This window comes from Equus przewalskii, chromosome 22, assembly GCF_037783145.1.
Source record: "Equus przewalskii isolate Varuska chromosome 22, EquPr2, whole genome shotgun sequence".
NCBI lineage: Eukaryota > Metazoa > Chordata > Mammalia > Perissodactyla > Equidae > Equus > Equus przewalskii.
The window spans coordinates 41,653,269-41,669,329 of NC_091852.1; the positions used below are offsets into that span (position 1 = coordinate 41,653,269).

At 34.3% G+C, this 16,061-nt stretch overlaps 1 long non-coding RNA gene across 1 annotated transcript in view; it reads left to right on the forward strand.

The window, feature by feature from the left end:
- LOC139078693 (uncharacterized) overlaps positions 1–15,842 on the forward strand; it is a 51,420-nt gene extending 35,578 nt beyond the window's left edge. Inside the window, exon 3 of the long non-coding RNA XR_011531718.1 lies at positions 14,794–15,842. This is a non-coding gene — a long non-coding RNA (uncharacterized lncRNA). The remainder of the gene's footprint in view (positions 1–14,793) is intronic.
- The last annotated feature ends 219 nt before the right edge of the window (positions 15,843–16,061 follow it).

The following is a 16,061-nucleotide window of genomic DNA, read 5'->3' on the forward strand; positions in this document are numbered from 1 at the left end:
AATATGACTGAACCATTTTCTTGGACACCATTTATTTATTCACTGATTTATTAAATTTTTTATTAGAAGCCTATTATGTAACAGTCCCTGCAATTGGCTTTGTCGATGCAATGATGAGCAAACACCATTAAAATTCTGAAAAGTGCTGTAGTGTACATTTTACATGATGTACATGATGCTATAACAGTGAATAAAAAGGGCAATCTTACCTAATCTATAAGGAAGGGAATTATTCCATTAGGAAGGCACATGCACGCTGCAGTATAAGAATAACTTTAGCTGAATGGGAAGAGAATGTGGGGCACAGGAAATGGCATGTGCAAAAGGCATTGGTAGGGAAGAGGGGGGAGTGGCATGATTGGGAGGCATCCATCACTTATAGAAAGATGTTAGGTAGGTAGGCAGAGAGTAAGATCTATTCCTGAATGCTACTTCCCAGGATTTCACAAGCATCCAAAATTTGACAATAAAGATTTCCTTATCCAGCTATACTATTACCTACTGAGGCCTAGGTCCCCTTTGTTAAGAACTAATAACAATAGGTAAACAATAGGTGAGAAGAAGGTGACATCCTCAAAGCCATCAGCAGTAAAGATAGTTTGTCTCTGTTTCCTTGATCTCTTAGGTGAATTACCATTGATAACAATCTATACAAACATAACTTCTTTTACAGATCATTATAGAGATATGCGAATAAGACCTAACTGATAAAATAGTGCCACCCTGAACATTTATGCCCCAGCACTGAGGGTTTCCTACCAGTAATGGTCACTCAAAATCCAACACTGCCAAAGATTGATAATGGTCTTCTAGACAGGAAATAAATCATATCCAGAGAATATTGTAATCTAATCTTGGAACCAACACTACACAAATGTTTATATATAATTATTATTTAATAAATTATTACTTCTCTTTTCATCAATGTAGACATGTGAGGAAATTGCTAAAACAATTCTAGAAACAGACAGATCTTAATCTGAGTCCGGAATATGCTTCTTATTTGCTGTTATCTTGAAAATTACTCAATACCTTTGCGTTCATTGAACTCTGATAAAATGATGTTGTGCAGATTAATGAATTAATGAATATAAACTACTAGCATAATTCCACGCACATATTAATTATTCAATGAATGTTAAGTATTCAAAATCATTGTTGTTATTCTTATTCCTGTATTGCATCTTTAATTACAATGGACACAGACATTGTATGTTGTAGGTATACTATATACAGTGCAGTCTAGGCCAGGGTACCACAGTCTTAGGCGGTGGGTAGGGCCAATCAGGAGGTAGCAGTTGGGAAGGCCTGGGGTTAGTCACCCTGGGAATCCAAGCAGTTGGGAGCCTCTGCTGTCTATCTGGAGCTCATCTTTATGAGCTAACATTATAACACCTGAGGGGAAAGTTGCTCACAGCAGAGAATTTTTTCTTTTGCTCTGACAATTTCTAATAGGGAATTACACAAGGAGAGCAGTCAGCACCTTTTGTCTTTGTTATAAACTTAATGAGAGTCCTCATTTTGCCTATTGGTGAAGTCAAATTAATTGTATTCTGGATTATAGAGTCAAATTCTTATCATGTAAGGAAATACTTGAAAATCAACAAACTACACCCATTTGTATATGTTTCTATAAATGTGGAGCCCACCCATAACTCTTGCACATATTCCATGATGCCCTTCCCTCTGGATACTAGACTTTACTATCTATTGTTTCATAACAACAAATTCCATGTTAATAGAACTAGAATGGTAAGATGGATTCCACAAAGGCCTAGACAAGAAAATTGTGGAGCCTCTTCTAAATTGAGCACAATCCTAGAGGACAGTAATATGCACAGATTTCATTGCTAACTTTCCATTACTCAAAATATTAACATTATTTTTGTAGATAAGTTATGTATATAATAATGGAAATTTCATCCTGTAAAAGTACATAATTATCAAAATTAAATAATTATTTGTATAACAAGATATCATTTACACCCACATTTATACTTAAATATACATATATAACAAAATGATTTTAATTATTGTATGGCATTGCTCTGAATGTTTTATCCATCGTGACTTCAACAAGTCCTTGGTATTGTAAGTTATTCAGATGTTTTTCTACTATGAATAACATTCTGCTAAACATTCTTGTTACATTTTTTTGCACTTGCATAAGTATTTTTTAATAATAATAAGTGAAAATGAAAAGCAATTTTCCTGTAGGATATTTTCCTACTATACATTCAAGTATGAAAAATGTGCCTGCCCAAGAAACTATGCATTCTCTTAACCCATAATTTCACTTACACTTTTATTGAATTCTTCCCTTATAACATTCTTTGAATTCACAGATACAAACATCCATATAACTATTTACACATAGAGATGTTTCTTCTGTAATTTCTATTATGTTTTCTTGATTAGTCTATTTTCCCATTTAACATTTATTTTTTTGAAAAGGTCTCATCCATTCTCACTTTTTATTCCCATGCATGAAATTTATAATCATTTACTTTTATTCTAAAAACGTATCCACTGTCATTTTGAATAGTGATGTTTTTCGTTTTTATCTGTATTTGGAAACACTTGGCATTCTAAAACAGTTAATATTCCAACAAACGTTGATCCTTCCTTTTATCTGTTTACAACTGTTGCCTTGATTTTCATTCTATCTTTGTTGGTTTCTGTTCTGATAGTGTCGGTGAAAGTAAATATCTCTGTCTTATATTTGAACACTTATACTTTAGTGCAATTTCCAAACTATGTTCTATGAAACATTATTTCTGTAGAATTTTAATAGATTTTTACAAATGACCTCCTATTTTCACTACGGTGGAATTAAGGTCCAATGGGGAGAAATTATGTGTCCAAATTTGTATTGGGAGGAAGAAGATTTCTGCTGCTAAATCAAGTCTCCTGACTCCATTAGCTTGTTCTGCTTTGATGGATTGATTTGTGCCACATACTCCAGTAACTCCTTAGAAATGGCGGATATGCATCCTGCTACTTCTCCTTGGTGCCAGCAATCAGTCATAGTAGTCTTTAACATTGAGTCCGATTTGGCCTCAGAATTCTTCTCAACGTGTTGCCCTAGCCTGGACAGTCACTATCATGCTATTGCAGTTAGCAAATGGAGTAAAATCTGTTTTTCATCTGTGTCTACACTCTGTTCCCTGCTTTCAGGTTAAGATTATATAGTGTGTGGTATTTCAATACTACATGCTTGACTTTGAACATATTTTATTATTTCTTTAATTGGTTTCATGGTCTTGCATCTTTCCTTTAAAAAAATAGAACACACCTTACTTTAGTAGGCTTAAATAGCAACTAAAATATTCTGATATTGTTTGATACAACTAGTTTTTGAGTATATAGACACAAACTCTACATGTTCTCATTTCTTCATTTTTACTTTTAAAAAAAACTTCAAATTTTGAATTTTGACCTTTTCCCAGCCTAGTGATATGTGGTGGGATGCTCTCATGATTCTGGGCATGGTCGGGAGCTGCAATTCCCAGTCAACCATGCAATCACGAGGGTCAACAATTCATACACTTACAACCATTCTGTACCCCTTGAACCATTCCGTTTTTCACTCTCAGTACAATATTCAATACATTACATGAGATATTCAATACTTTATTATAAAATAGGCTTCGTGTTAGATGATTTTGTCCCACTGTAGGCTAACGTAAGAGGTCTGAGTGTGTTTAAAGTAGGTTGGGCTAAGCTATGATGTTTGGAAGGTTAGGTGTAAATGCATTTTCAACTTACGATATTTTCAATTTACAATGGATTTATCTGGACGTCACTCCACCACAAGTCGAGAAAGATCTTTAATATACTTTGTGGTTTTAAATAGCCTTTTCCTAATGCCTAATCACATTGATGACCTTTTCATGTGTTTGTCATCCTTATACCTTCTTTAGTTAAGTGTTCAAATCTTTTACCCAATTCTTAATTGGGTCATTTATTTTCTTATTCTTGATCACTTAACTTTTTAGTATAATCTTGATTTCTCTGGATTAGCTACACTTAAATTCCTACTAATGGCTCTTTATGCCTCATTTTACGCTATTGTTGAGCAAGTAGATGACATAACCATTACTAAAGAGATAATTGTAATGAAATAGCCACAATTTATTTATTATTGGCAATCGCAGAATTGTTAAAAGGCTATATCTAAAAAAAAAATTTCAATCATACCTTATTTAATGAAGCAAACTCAACTAACCAGAACTTCAGGCCATTGCTTTAACTAATTCTAGAGATGCTTGAGAAACCACCATAAGGATTGGAAAATGTACTCATATATACACATATATGAACACATTTAAATATATAAACTCCTCAGGCCCTCACTCAAAGATAATTTACTCCTTCTTTTACAAATAATTCTAACAATTTTCACTTTCAATTCCTAAATTATAGACAAGAAATTTGAATTGAGGTACAGACTACTTAAGGCAGATTCGATGCTTGTTACAGGGGAAGATTACCGAGACTCTTTCAGAGATATGAAAAAGATAGTAGATAAGAATTTCTTTTAAAGCAAGCAGTTTGGAATGAATCCAAATAGAAATTGATAGGCAACATATTCAGTAGTTCTGTACTATGGCCTGGTAATATATTTTGCAAATGATAAACCTTAAAAATTTAAAGTGGTATTAGGTTTAACACTATCTGTTTAATAAAGAAGTGTGTATAAATTATCTTAGAAAACTTTCCACAGAAATTATTTTCTATTTAATATGTGGTGATGGGAAGGAACTAAGTTAGAGCCCACTTTCCTGGAGCTACAGTTCTTTATATGTTACAGGTAATTTTCTGACAGTGACACATAAACCTATGACTGTATCTTAACATTTAAGAAAAAGACTTTCTCCTACATAGGAATAAGTTTCCTGCTATGGTAAGAGATTGATGCTAAAGACAATTGGGATACTAACTTTGAAGTAGCAGAAATATATTAGAGCAACAACAAAAAACTACATTAGTATAGTAAAAAATAATATATGCTTATGTGTAAGTAGAGATCAAAAGGAATATATTTTGGAAATGGCCAAGACATCTTTTCTCCACACCTTAACTTTGTAAATTATTCCAATTGTTTATCTGAATGGCTTGGAAATATCCTGTGCTTCTTTCCTGATGCTTCATTGTTATCTCCTCTGTTAGTCCCAGGATATTCAGCAAATGTTTTATTATTGGTTGCAGCTTGGTCTACTCAGACTAAGTGTTAACATTTGCTAAAATCCAAACTGTTTTTATTCCTTTTAGAATGAGTTGGTTTTACCTAATTATTCCTTCTGTATTTTTCGCTGCTTTTAAGTTGGGATTTCCATTTCCATTATGTCATCTTCTTTTATTTAATTTCCTAGCTCCTTTACAGAGCTAGAAACTTCCAAGAAAGAAGAATTTGGAAATTTGATTTAGAAATTAGAATTTCAAATAAGTCACAATGACCTCCTTTTCTATAATAAGTAAATATTTCAGATAATTGCATATATTTTATTTTCTTGTATATTATCTTTTTAACTTGAAGAGACCCTTTAACTTCAGTGAGTTCTCTAACAGTGACAGAAGTGGATGTGACTTTCCTGATTCACCAACACGTCTGAATAAAGATGGCCTCTTGGTTAAAAGAGGTAATTTGAACTCACTGTACTTTTCAGATGAATGCAATATTCAGCTCTTTATTGGCAGATGATTAATCAACAGGTATCAAATTGTGAAGAATTTTATTCCTTCCAACTGCTTCTGACTTGCTTGACCCTGATTTACATCTTTGTTGTACTAACTTAACTCAAAGAATTTGCTGGCTTGGGTTAAATAAATTATTATAATGGAGATATTCAAATGAGCAACAGAAGTTTCCGAGTTAAATATATTCATTCCCAAACCTGAATTCAGCACTGCATGCCTGGGTAATTGTTGGCACTTTATAGCAAAACACTTAGCTGTGATCAATTGTAGCTTTCTCAGTAAAATCCCAGAGCTCATCTCTAGGAAGAACATGCCGTTAAAGCAAAGGGGGTGGAGGGGTGAAGGATGTTAAAAATTGCTTAGCTGAGTCTGACATTTTACCTTTTAAATATTAATTATACTGTGGGCTTCTTCCTATTTACATACCTAAGTGTTTGCTTGGGACATAAATGGTACTAAATTGTCTTGAGAAAGCCATAGAGCAGCTTTGTTAGATAAAACTTCTTGCAGCTGGTAATTTTTGGCAATTAATATTATGAATGCTAATGCGATGGGGAGAAGGGAAGGCACTTCCAGGATGCCACTTATCTCTGTAAAACGAAAGAAAATGTCAGAAGTGGTGAGCCTGCTGAGAATATTACTTCTGGGACGGAAATAGATGGCAAATGTTAAAATTATCATATTTATGGACAGGCTAGAATTTTAAAACTGAGGTATCTAATAAATAGTCTAGTAAATAAGGTTTATTATAAATATTTTTAAATGCTTGTTTGGGATTGTTTAATATAACAATAAAGACTTTTTTAAAGTTATGCTGAATATATTAGTGTCCCAAAGTAACAATTGAAAGCAGATTCACAGAAATTAGCTCATTTCTTTATCTCAATAATTGGTGAGGAATTAGGGACAGTTCCATTGATGCTTGGGGTCAATAAATATTTGAGATAAATGTTAAAATGAGATATATATTAGGATAAAAGTGGGCTTGATAGATAAAAACTTAAAAGCCTAAAGTTATAGGGAAAAAAAATCACCATGGGTATTGGAATCTACCACTCAGATATTAGAATTATCATCATAAGTTTCAAAGTAGTTACATTCTCTTACACTTTCTAAGTGAATAAAAAAGGTAGCTATCCTACCACTGCTCATCATGCTATGCTGTTTGAACCAGGCTAACTCTTCACTGGAAAAAATGTAGGAGGAGAGCAGTATCAAGCATTATTGATGTCAGAGTTGTTTAAATCCAGAAATGAAAATAAATTACATTATCATTTTGCAATTTTCCATTTATGATTTGAGGAACTCTGAGTTTCAGCTTACGCTTGTTTCCTTGGGATTTCAAATTGCCTGATAAATTAATTTTATAAGGACTTAGGAAATACATAGTTTTAAATATCCTGTACTGCATTTTTGACTCAGATATCGGCTTGAGTTAGAGCGTCTCTGAGAAAATAGTATTTTGGTCAGTAAGGGAGAAGGTCTTCTTTTTATGTTAAAACATAGTGATAAAAATAAATATATTTTATTTGTTTATTTTACCATGCTCATTTGTATGTGAAAACATAATGATGAAGAATGTTACTGAAATAAAATAAACATTCCTAATTTTATGTGACAATCTAAATCTCCAGTTCCAATTATTCTGTCCCATAATGCCCACAAGCACATTTGCAAAAGGCATTTCATGTACACTAATTTTTGTTAAACATGGTGTCTATATAAAGCAAACATAAGAAAAGTGATAAATTAAGAAAACCTTCTTCCTTTTTATTTTAATTCATCAAGGCTTTATTAAACATTATGAAATATTCAGAAATATAGTTAAATTGCTATACATAAAAATGTTTATTGTGAGATTATTTATCATACCAAACAATTTTAAAATAACTCTAGGTGAATGGATAAAATATAAAATGGAATGCCATGTATCTTAGTGTACTCTGGCTTCTGTACCAATACACCACAGACTGGGTGTCTTAAACAATAGAAATTTATTTCTCACCATTTTGGAGGCTGGGAAGTCCCATGAGCTGGTTGTTAGCTAATCTTGAGCCTGGTTAGGACTCTGTTCCGGGCTTGTATCCTTACACGGGGAAGAGGGGAGAGGAGGAGAGAAGGACACTCAGTATTTCTTTCTAAATTGAGGATTAAATACAGTCCCAATCAAAATTCTAGCAGGCTTTTCTGCAATGTAGAAATTGACTAGTGGATTCTAAAATTCGTATGGAAAGGAAAAGGACCAAGAATAGCCAAAGCAACTTTGAAAAAGAGGAAGAAAGTTGGAGGAGTGTGTGACCTTGATTTCAAGACCTATTATAAAAACACATTCATCAACACATGAAAGTATTGGCATAAATAAAATAGATAAATGCAACAGAAGAGAAAGTCCAGAAATAAACATATAAATAAATGATTGGACTTCAATGAAGGTACAAAAGCAATTCAGTGGAAAAGGAATAATCTTTTAAATCAATCTTGCTGCAGCAATTGGGTATCTATCTTAAAAAAAAAAGAACTTCCAAAAATAAACTGGAAATGGATCATATGCATCAATAAAAATCCTCAAACTAAACATTACAGAAGGAAACATAGGAAAAAGTACGTCTTTAAATTCAGCAAACATTTCTTACATACAACACCAAAAGAATAACCAGTAAAAGAATAAATGAACAAATTAAACTTCATTAAAATTAATAACTTTTTCTTTGGAAAAGCTATTAAAAAGACAAGACCAAGACTGGAAGAATACGTTGGCAAATATTTCCAGTAGAGGACTTTTACCAAGAACACATGAAGAGATGTCAAAACTCAGTAATAAGATGACAAATATATAAAAAGAAATTTCAAAAAAGATATGGTTGGCAATTAACACACGAAAAACTACTCAACATTGCGTCATTAGGCAAATGGAATTTTAAATCACAAGATACCAGTACACATCTATTATATCACCAAAATTAAAAGCCTGACCATACCAAGTGTTGGGAAGTGTGTAAGGGAACTGGAACTTTGGTTCTGGTTCTTCCGGTGAGAATGTAAAATGATATCACCTAGAAAGGTTTGACTGCCCCTTAATAAGCTAATCATTCACCTAAAGTATGAAATGGGTGGGTAGCAGTGGGGAGAGAGGGGGAGGGAGGGAGAGAGAGAAACACAAACACATTTGTGCACACTTGCGTACTCTGGTCTCTCCTTATAAGGGCACTAATCTCAATATAAAGATCCCACCCTCTTGACCTCATCTAAACCTAATTACCTCCGGAAAGCTCCATCTTCAAATACCATCACAGTGGGGATAAGAACTTCAACATATGAATTTTTGAGGAACATAGTCAGTCCACGGCATCATGGAAAAATAAAATATATATTTAGCAAATTTGCACAGCAACATGTTTGTGTAACCTCACTAAGTGACAAAACAAGTTACAAAACACAAAATATGAAAAGTGTATAAAAAATAAGCGTGATACAAAAAAAATGACAACCCCAAAGCTATTTCCATGGGAAAACAATCTCAAAGATTCTTTAAAAATTTTCTACTTTCTAGTATTATCCAACTTATCTGCAATGACTCATGTAACTTCTGGAAGGAACCAGAGAAGTAAATGCGTTAAAAGAGAGAGAAAGAGAATATGACATTCCATAATAGACAATGCAGGATTTCAGAGTACAAACACATTGATTTGACATAATGCTAATTAAGATGAAAAACATCGCGATAGCAGATAATTTCTTATTATAGTGGGACTAGAGATCAGAAAATCTCTGAGCTGCTGGATGAAAGCAGAGAGGAAAATGGGAGCAGAAAGAACATTCAGTGTGGTAAAAACACAGTATGCTGTTGAAGTGCTTCACTATTTTTAAATAAGGAAGATCTTTTCTGATAAAATTATTCTATATTAAGTTTTATCTCTAGGGAAAAACTTCTGTTGGCCAGAATTATGAGAAGAAGCCTTATAAAGCTGCAAAAACTTGAGAACTACTGATGGAACTTGAAAGTTTTATGAAAACTGTGGGTTTCAAACACAGTGACATGTTAGAATCACCTGAGGAATTGTCAAAAATGTCCCAATCCCTGTGCACAGAGATCCTAATTTAATTCGCTTGTGGTGGGGTCCAAGGATGGCTATTTTTAAATGACTCCTGAGTAATCAAAATATGCAGCTGGATTGAGAACCACTGATGGCTGAACATTCAATCTATAAATTGGGACTAATTGACATATAGTCCTGAATGGATGAAAGCTGATATTTGACCCAGTAAACATTTAAGATCCCACCTGGATTGTTGAGTAGGTGGATGTTCTGATGAAAATCGTATTCTAACCTTAGTCGGAACTGTGAAGAATTCAAGTCAAACGTAACTAATTTTACTGAAATTTCAGGGAATCAATTTAGAATCAAGATGGAGGGGGGAAAAAGACATAGCCTATATTCTGTTTCATTAAAAAAGCTTACAGTTAGAGCTAGCTAGCAATGTAAGCAATTGTCTCCTGATTAAATAGTTGCATATTAGAGGAAGTGCCAGGAATAGGTTACACGAATAGCCATATAATTGGAATATTTTTGACAGTTGATGATGGGCTATATAACATGAACTTTAATATTCTTTTAAACTCCAATATTAAAAGAGCAGTGGAAAATTATGAGAAAATAGAATTGAGAACATTGTTGAGACTCAGTATCGGTAGTTTTCTTCCCTCTCCCCTTTGTGAATGTCTACTGCATATTATAACTTGTAAAAATGTGTACTTAATATACTCCAGTAGAGACTCTGTATTTGCAGAGCACCACGTGACGATACGTTAGATAGCCTTAGAGGGTAAAACCATGAAGTCAAATTTGAGAAATGTTGACTTTAAAGTGAGTTTGTATTTTCAAAGATAACTGATTTGAATACGATTTGAAACTTGAGACTTGATATTAGGGAAAGAGGTTTTGGAGAGACATACTATAGAGATAGGAAAAGCAGTAAACCATCTTGAACTCAGTCAGAAGAGCCCAAAACAAGAGGAAAAATGGGCAGAATATGTGTGTAGTTTAATGACTGAGGCAAGAAGTAGCTGGACTAAAAGCCCGTTTGGTCCTATTCTCTTGCATTATCTGGAAACCTATTAAGTCCTCAATAAATTTTTAGAAAGAGATATTTTAATTCCATCAGCATAATATGGGCTCTGGATCTTGATAATTATGTAGTATCAATCACCTAATATTTAATATTACCCTTTGTATAAATCTGAGACCTCAGAAATCTCAGAGTGAGAGTAAACAAATTTTACCCAACTTTTCAGGGGCAGGCAGGCAAATTTCCCAGTCTCAAATCTTGGTGTTGATTGAACAGATTAAATTGTCTCTGAGAGTTTGGTACCTTCACCCAGCCCTCAGGGTGACTGGCAGAAAAATTCATATTACCTGTGTGGCCCAAAACACCTCAAGCTGAAAATTTAAAGTGGTCCTGAATAATGCCCCCAGGTGCCTGACAGAAGTAAACAGAATCCTCACAGAAGGAGAAGACAAAGGGTTGAATAAAAAACAGTAAAAAGAATCTGTATACAAAAGACACCATTAAACATAAAGCTACAGAGAGGCTGAATGTAAAAAAGGAAAAAATAGTATACTGGGGCTATATTAAACAAAAGAGAATTATTATTGCCATGTGAATTTTTATGTAAAATATATTTAAAGACAAAGCTTTTTCAAGGTAAAGAAGGTCATCATATAATTACAAGCATTTTCGATTCACCAGGAAGATACAAGTTTTAAACTTGTATGCATCTAACAATATAGCCACAAAATTAAGCAAAATTTGATAGAACTGTACAGAAAGAGACTAATCTACTACCCTATTTAGAGACATTATATGCATATTTTAATAACTAATAGATCAAGTAGGCAAAAAGTTACAAAATGTAGAAAACCCAAGTAATAGTCACTGGGAAAAGTCTCTGATGTATTTTACTTATGCAAATAAAATAAATAATGTAATTTGAGGTTAACTTCTTATTTCCAACTATCCTAAATATAGTCTGCATGTTGTTCCTACAATTGGAAAAAAAAATTCTAAAACCATCTAACAAAAAACTATTCAACCAGATATCCAGAGAACATAGTTGGGTGTTTAATGGATTGGAAAAACTAGGTTTTTGCCAAGTTAGAGTCTTTGTCCTTGAATCCTAGACCCTTAGTCCCAGGACAGAAGAGTAGATTCAATGAACTTTTTAAAAGTTTTCAGGTCTAGTCAAAAATCCATTTTGAAAGCTTTGAAATAAAATTGAACAGAATCCCGACAGCATTTGATCTACATCTGACATGGCTGCTTCAAAGTATTACAAGACATAGAAATTTGATGGTCCATAAAAATAGCTCAGGTACTCCTTTCCATTTCTTTCCAACTGAATGAAGTTGGGTTTCCTTGCTCTCAAAATCTACCATTCAATATGTTCATATATACTAATCCACTACTTTGCTTGTGTGTGTCTGTGTGATTTTATGAATTCGTGATAGTCTATGTTGGATTTCTATCTTTTTTAAGCAAGAGTTCTCCTCATTTCTGATTAACCAGAGCCGAGAAAAATTAAGAACCCCTTTCTTTTGAAGGAAGCTCTATTTTGTTTCCTTGTTATTCCTTCTGAGGTGCGTGGGCGTCTTTATGTTGCCTCTCTGAATCTTAGTGGATGATGCTTTGTGATATATTATTAAATGTTTGACTTCCAATTCTACACTTCCAACTCCTTTAGAACATAAAATGTGCCTTGTCCATCTTTAATACTCAGAGACTCTCATGTAGTTCTCTGCACACATAAAATATTCAAGGAATGCTTATTGAATGGATGGGTTCATGGATGTATGCATAAAAGGCTAACTAGCTACAATATAAGTCCTCTTACCTTAGTAAATGCAACTATTTGGCCCAAGACATTTTTCTTTCTCTACTGTACTGGCTGCCTTCCCAGAGCCCAAGGTAGTGCTAAAGATGAGGCCTGAAATCAACCGGATTTTTTGACAGAAGCACAGGGGGACCTTAATCTAGAAAATTCTTTCTTGGGCAATAAAATCAAATGCAATGGTTAAAAAGAACTAGTGAAACCATGTGCAGAATTATGAAAGCAGAGTGAGCAGTGTCCAAGCATCTCCAGAAGGAAGAACCAGGGGAAAAAGAGGTTGGTTTAAAAAGAAATAATCTTTAATTCGTTCATGCTGGGGCTCATCATAACTGAAGAAATTTCTACTTAAAAATCTCTCTTTATAAAAATGTTTATTGTGCTTTAACCTCAAACTTATGAAATTAGTCTGTGTTTTGTGTTTTCATCCTAATGGGCGTCTTCTAATGGGTAAGGTCTTCACGTGATGGGCTGTAAAAATAACAACATACTGAATAGAATAGAAACAGCCCACGATACTCCTTTCTCATAACAACCAGCCTTTTGCTGAAGACAGCAGACACACACACACAAACACACACACACAAACACACACACACCTCTTCCTGAGTTTTGCCCTCTAAAGCTTTCAAAGGAGCCTATTTTATTTTGGCAGAAAGTAAGCAATATTTCCTGGAAATGTCCAAATATGTTCTATAACTCCATTAGAAGTTTCACACAAAGACGTATATATTTGGTTTATTAATACATACAGGTAAACACATTTACATACAGATTTTTCAAACACACATACATACACTCATGGCACTTATTATATATCGTTATCATAAAGGAGTGTCTCATAGGGAGCCTATATTGTGCGTGTTACATGAGAGCTCCCAAATGCTTGACACTGTACACTTTACTGTAACAAATCATCTACAACAATTCCACATAACCTTTTTTCTTAGCTTGGGTTTCCTAGATACAGAGACTGAGATGATCTTTTGCAAGTGATTTATTGAGGGAGGGCTCTCAGGTGAAACCTGTAAGGCGGTAAGGGAAGCGGGATAAGGAAAGAAGCCAGGCAAAGATATGGGTTCAGCTAAAGTCCATAGGGATCTCTGCAAAGTAAATACCACCGCAAAATTGTCACAACTTAAAGCAAGGGACCAACCTGTTGTACTTGCAACTCAATCAGCCATTGGCTGTTACTGCCCCTTGTGAAAAGCCGTAACATCTTAGGCATTTCCTGGTGAAGAGGCTCCCCTACGTCCTAGCCTGTTCTCAGACAGGGGAAACTGAGCCATTAGCAGACAACACTCTCAGAAGCTGGGGGTTAGGTGCACTGTCCCAGGAGAGGGGTCTGTGCAGAGCACCAGCAGTGTCTACTAGCCCTGCCTATCCCCAGTTTTCATGCGTGTGAAAGGGGAGCAGCCCTTCGAAGGGATAACGAGAATGTTAACTGGAAAGGTGCAATGCTGATTATCAAAATGATATCTTTTTTTGTTTGTCATTGTAAAATTATCCAGCAATCATCAAAATTATATCCTTTTTTGTTTGTTTGTCATACTGTAAAGTTATCCAGCAATTATCTAGCTAGGAAATGGGACCTAGGATACACTAATTTCATTCTTTATTGTGTAATGAAAAGTAATATGTTCAGGTGATATATTGGTAAAACAGATCTGGATTCCGTGGGATTCCCTTCCTAACAAGACAGCATCAGCTCAAAGCCTACATCCTGAATTGGAGATACAAAATCCTAGGCCTCTAACATTAGATCTTCAAGGGGATAGACCTACTGAATTTTCAAAAGAATGAGAATTACATATAGAAGATAATTCCCACATTCTCCTGTCTTCTCCAGACCTTTTAATCTACTACATTAAATACATTGAAGACAGATTACACATTCAATTTAGTGTATCTATAGAATCAAAAAACTTCAATCTAGATAATATTTAACTTTATGAAGTTGCCCTCCTTAATCTTCTGGCATTCCCATAAGGAAAGCAAACTCCAACAGAGATTAGACGGCCCTTTTTGTTTGATGATTCTGACCTCTTTCCTTGAAGTCTTTGGAAGATTGTTATTTCTATTGGCTCATCCATGTGGTACTTTGTGTCCTCAGCTGTTTTGATTTTTTTTTTTAAAGATTTGGCACCTGAGCTAATGTCGGTTGCTAATCTTCTTTGTTTTCTTCTTCTTCTTCTCCCCAAACCCCCCAGGACATACGTGTATATCCTAATTGTAGGTCCTTCTGGTTGTGCTATGAGGCATGCCATTTCAAGATGTCCTGATGAACGGTGCCAAATCCCATTCGTGCCCAGGATCTGAAGTGGTGAAACCCGCGGCTGTGGAAGTGGAGCACCCGAACTTAACCACTCGGCCATGGGGCTGGCCCCTGTTTTGTGGTGTTTGATTATGAGTTCATTTTTTTCTGTAGAAATTTTTTGAGACCTTAGTTTAAGGTGTGTTTGTTCCAGAGAGGATTTGTGTTTACTTCCAGAAGGCACTGAAGGGCTATTTTCAACCTAAGTTTGATTATGGAACACAATCCTGCATGAAGGCCTACTTCTAGTTAAAATTTTCTCTTGTTAGATTTTTTTTTTCTCTTCTACCCAATGCCAAAGTCTACAAGTTTCCATAATGCTCTTTTCTATAGGATTGTTTCTTCCTACTTCATACTTGATGGAGTTACTCTTAGCTTTATTAGGGTGGGCCCTGATTTTGTGTCTGGCCCACTGGGTCTTGCATGATCCAGAAAAAAAAAGGTAAAGGTCACCAGGGAATAAAAGATACTCTCAGGTTAGCTAGAAGCTTCCACCCTAATTTAACCTTTTTTCAATTCTTGCTTTTACATCATTTTTGTCCTCTATTTCCTTTATTTTGTGCATAATACTGTGATATTAAATAAATAAATATGTATTTTTATATAGCATATATTATAACATATAAATATACATTTGTTTACGTATATTTATAAAACGATGATAAATAAGTAGACGGATGGGTTATGAGTTTTGTAAATGTTTTACAAAACCTTGAATGCTTTACAAAACCAGTATATGTTTATTAGGTGTTAATTTTGATGTTAATATATCTATTGGTACTAGCATATTAATTATTTCAACTTCACTTTAAGGCCCCAGTGTGGTCCTTACATTTTGTCTACTAGTTTTTTCAGCATTAGAGAGATGACTATTTCAATGTCTTCCAAAACAATTGTATTTCTAATTTTTCAGCACTGATATTTATTTATGGTACTACTGTATTGCAAGTGTTCATTATTAAAATAATAATACAAGAAAATTGAGGTTTTCTGATTCTTTCATTATTTGGGCAATAGACTTTTCCTTCTGGATCCTAACAAGAACTTTGCCTCTGATGTTTTTAAATTACCGTATGAAATCCATCTGCTATATCCTCTGCATTCGTTTGTTCTGGAGAAAAGGAAGATTAACTCTGAGCATGAATTTGTTAAGGAGACTATGGT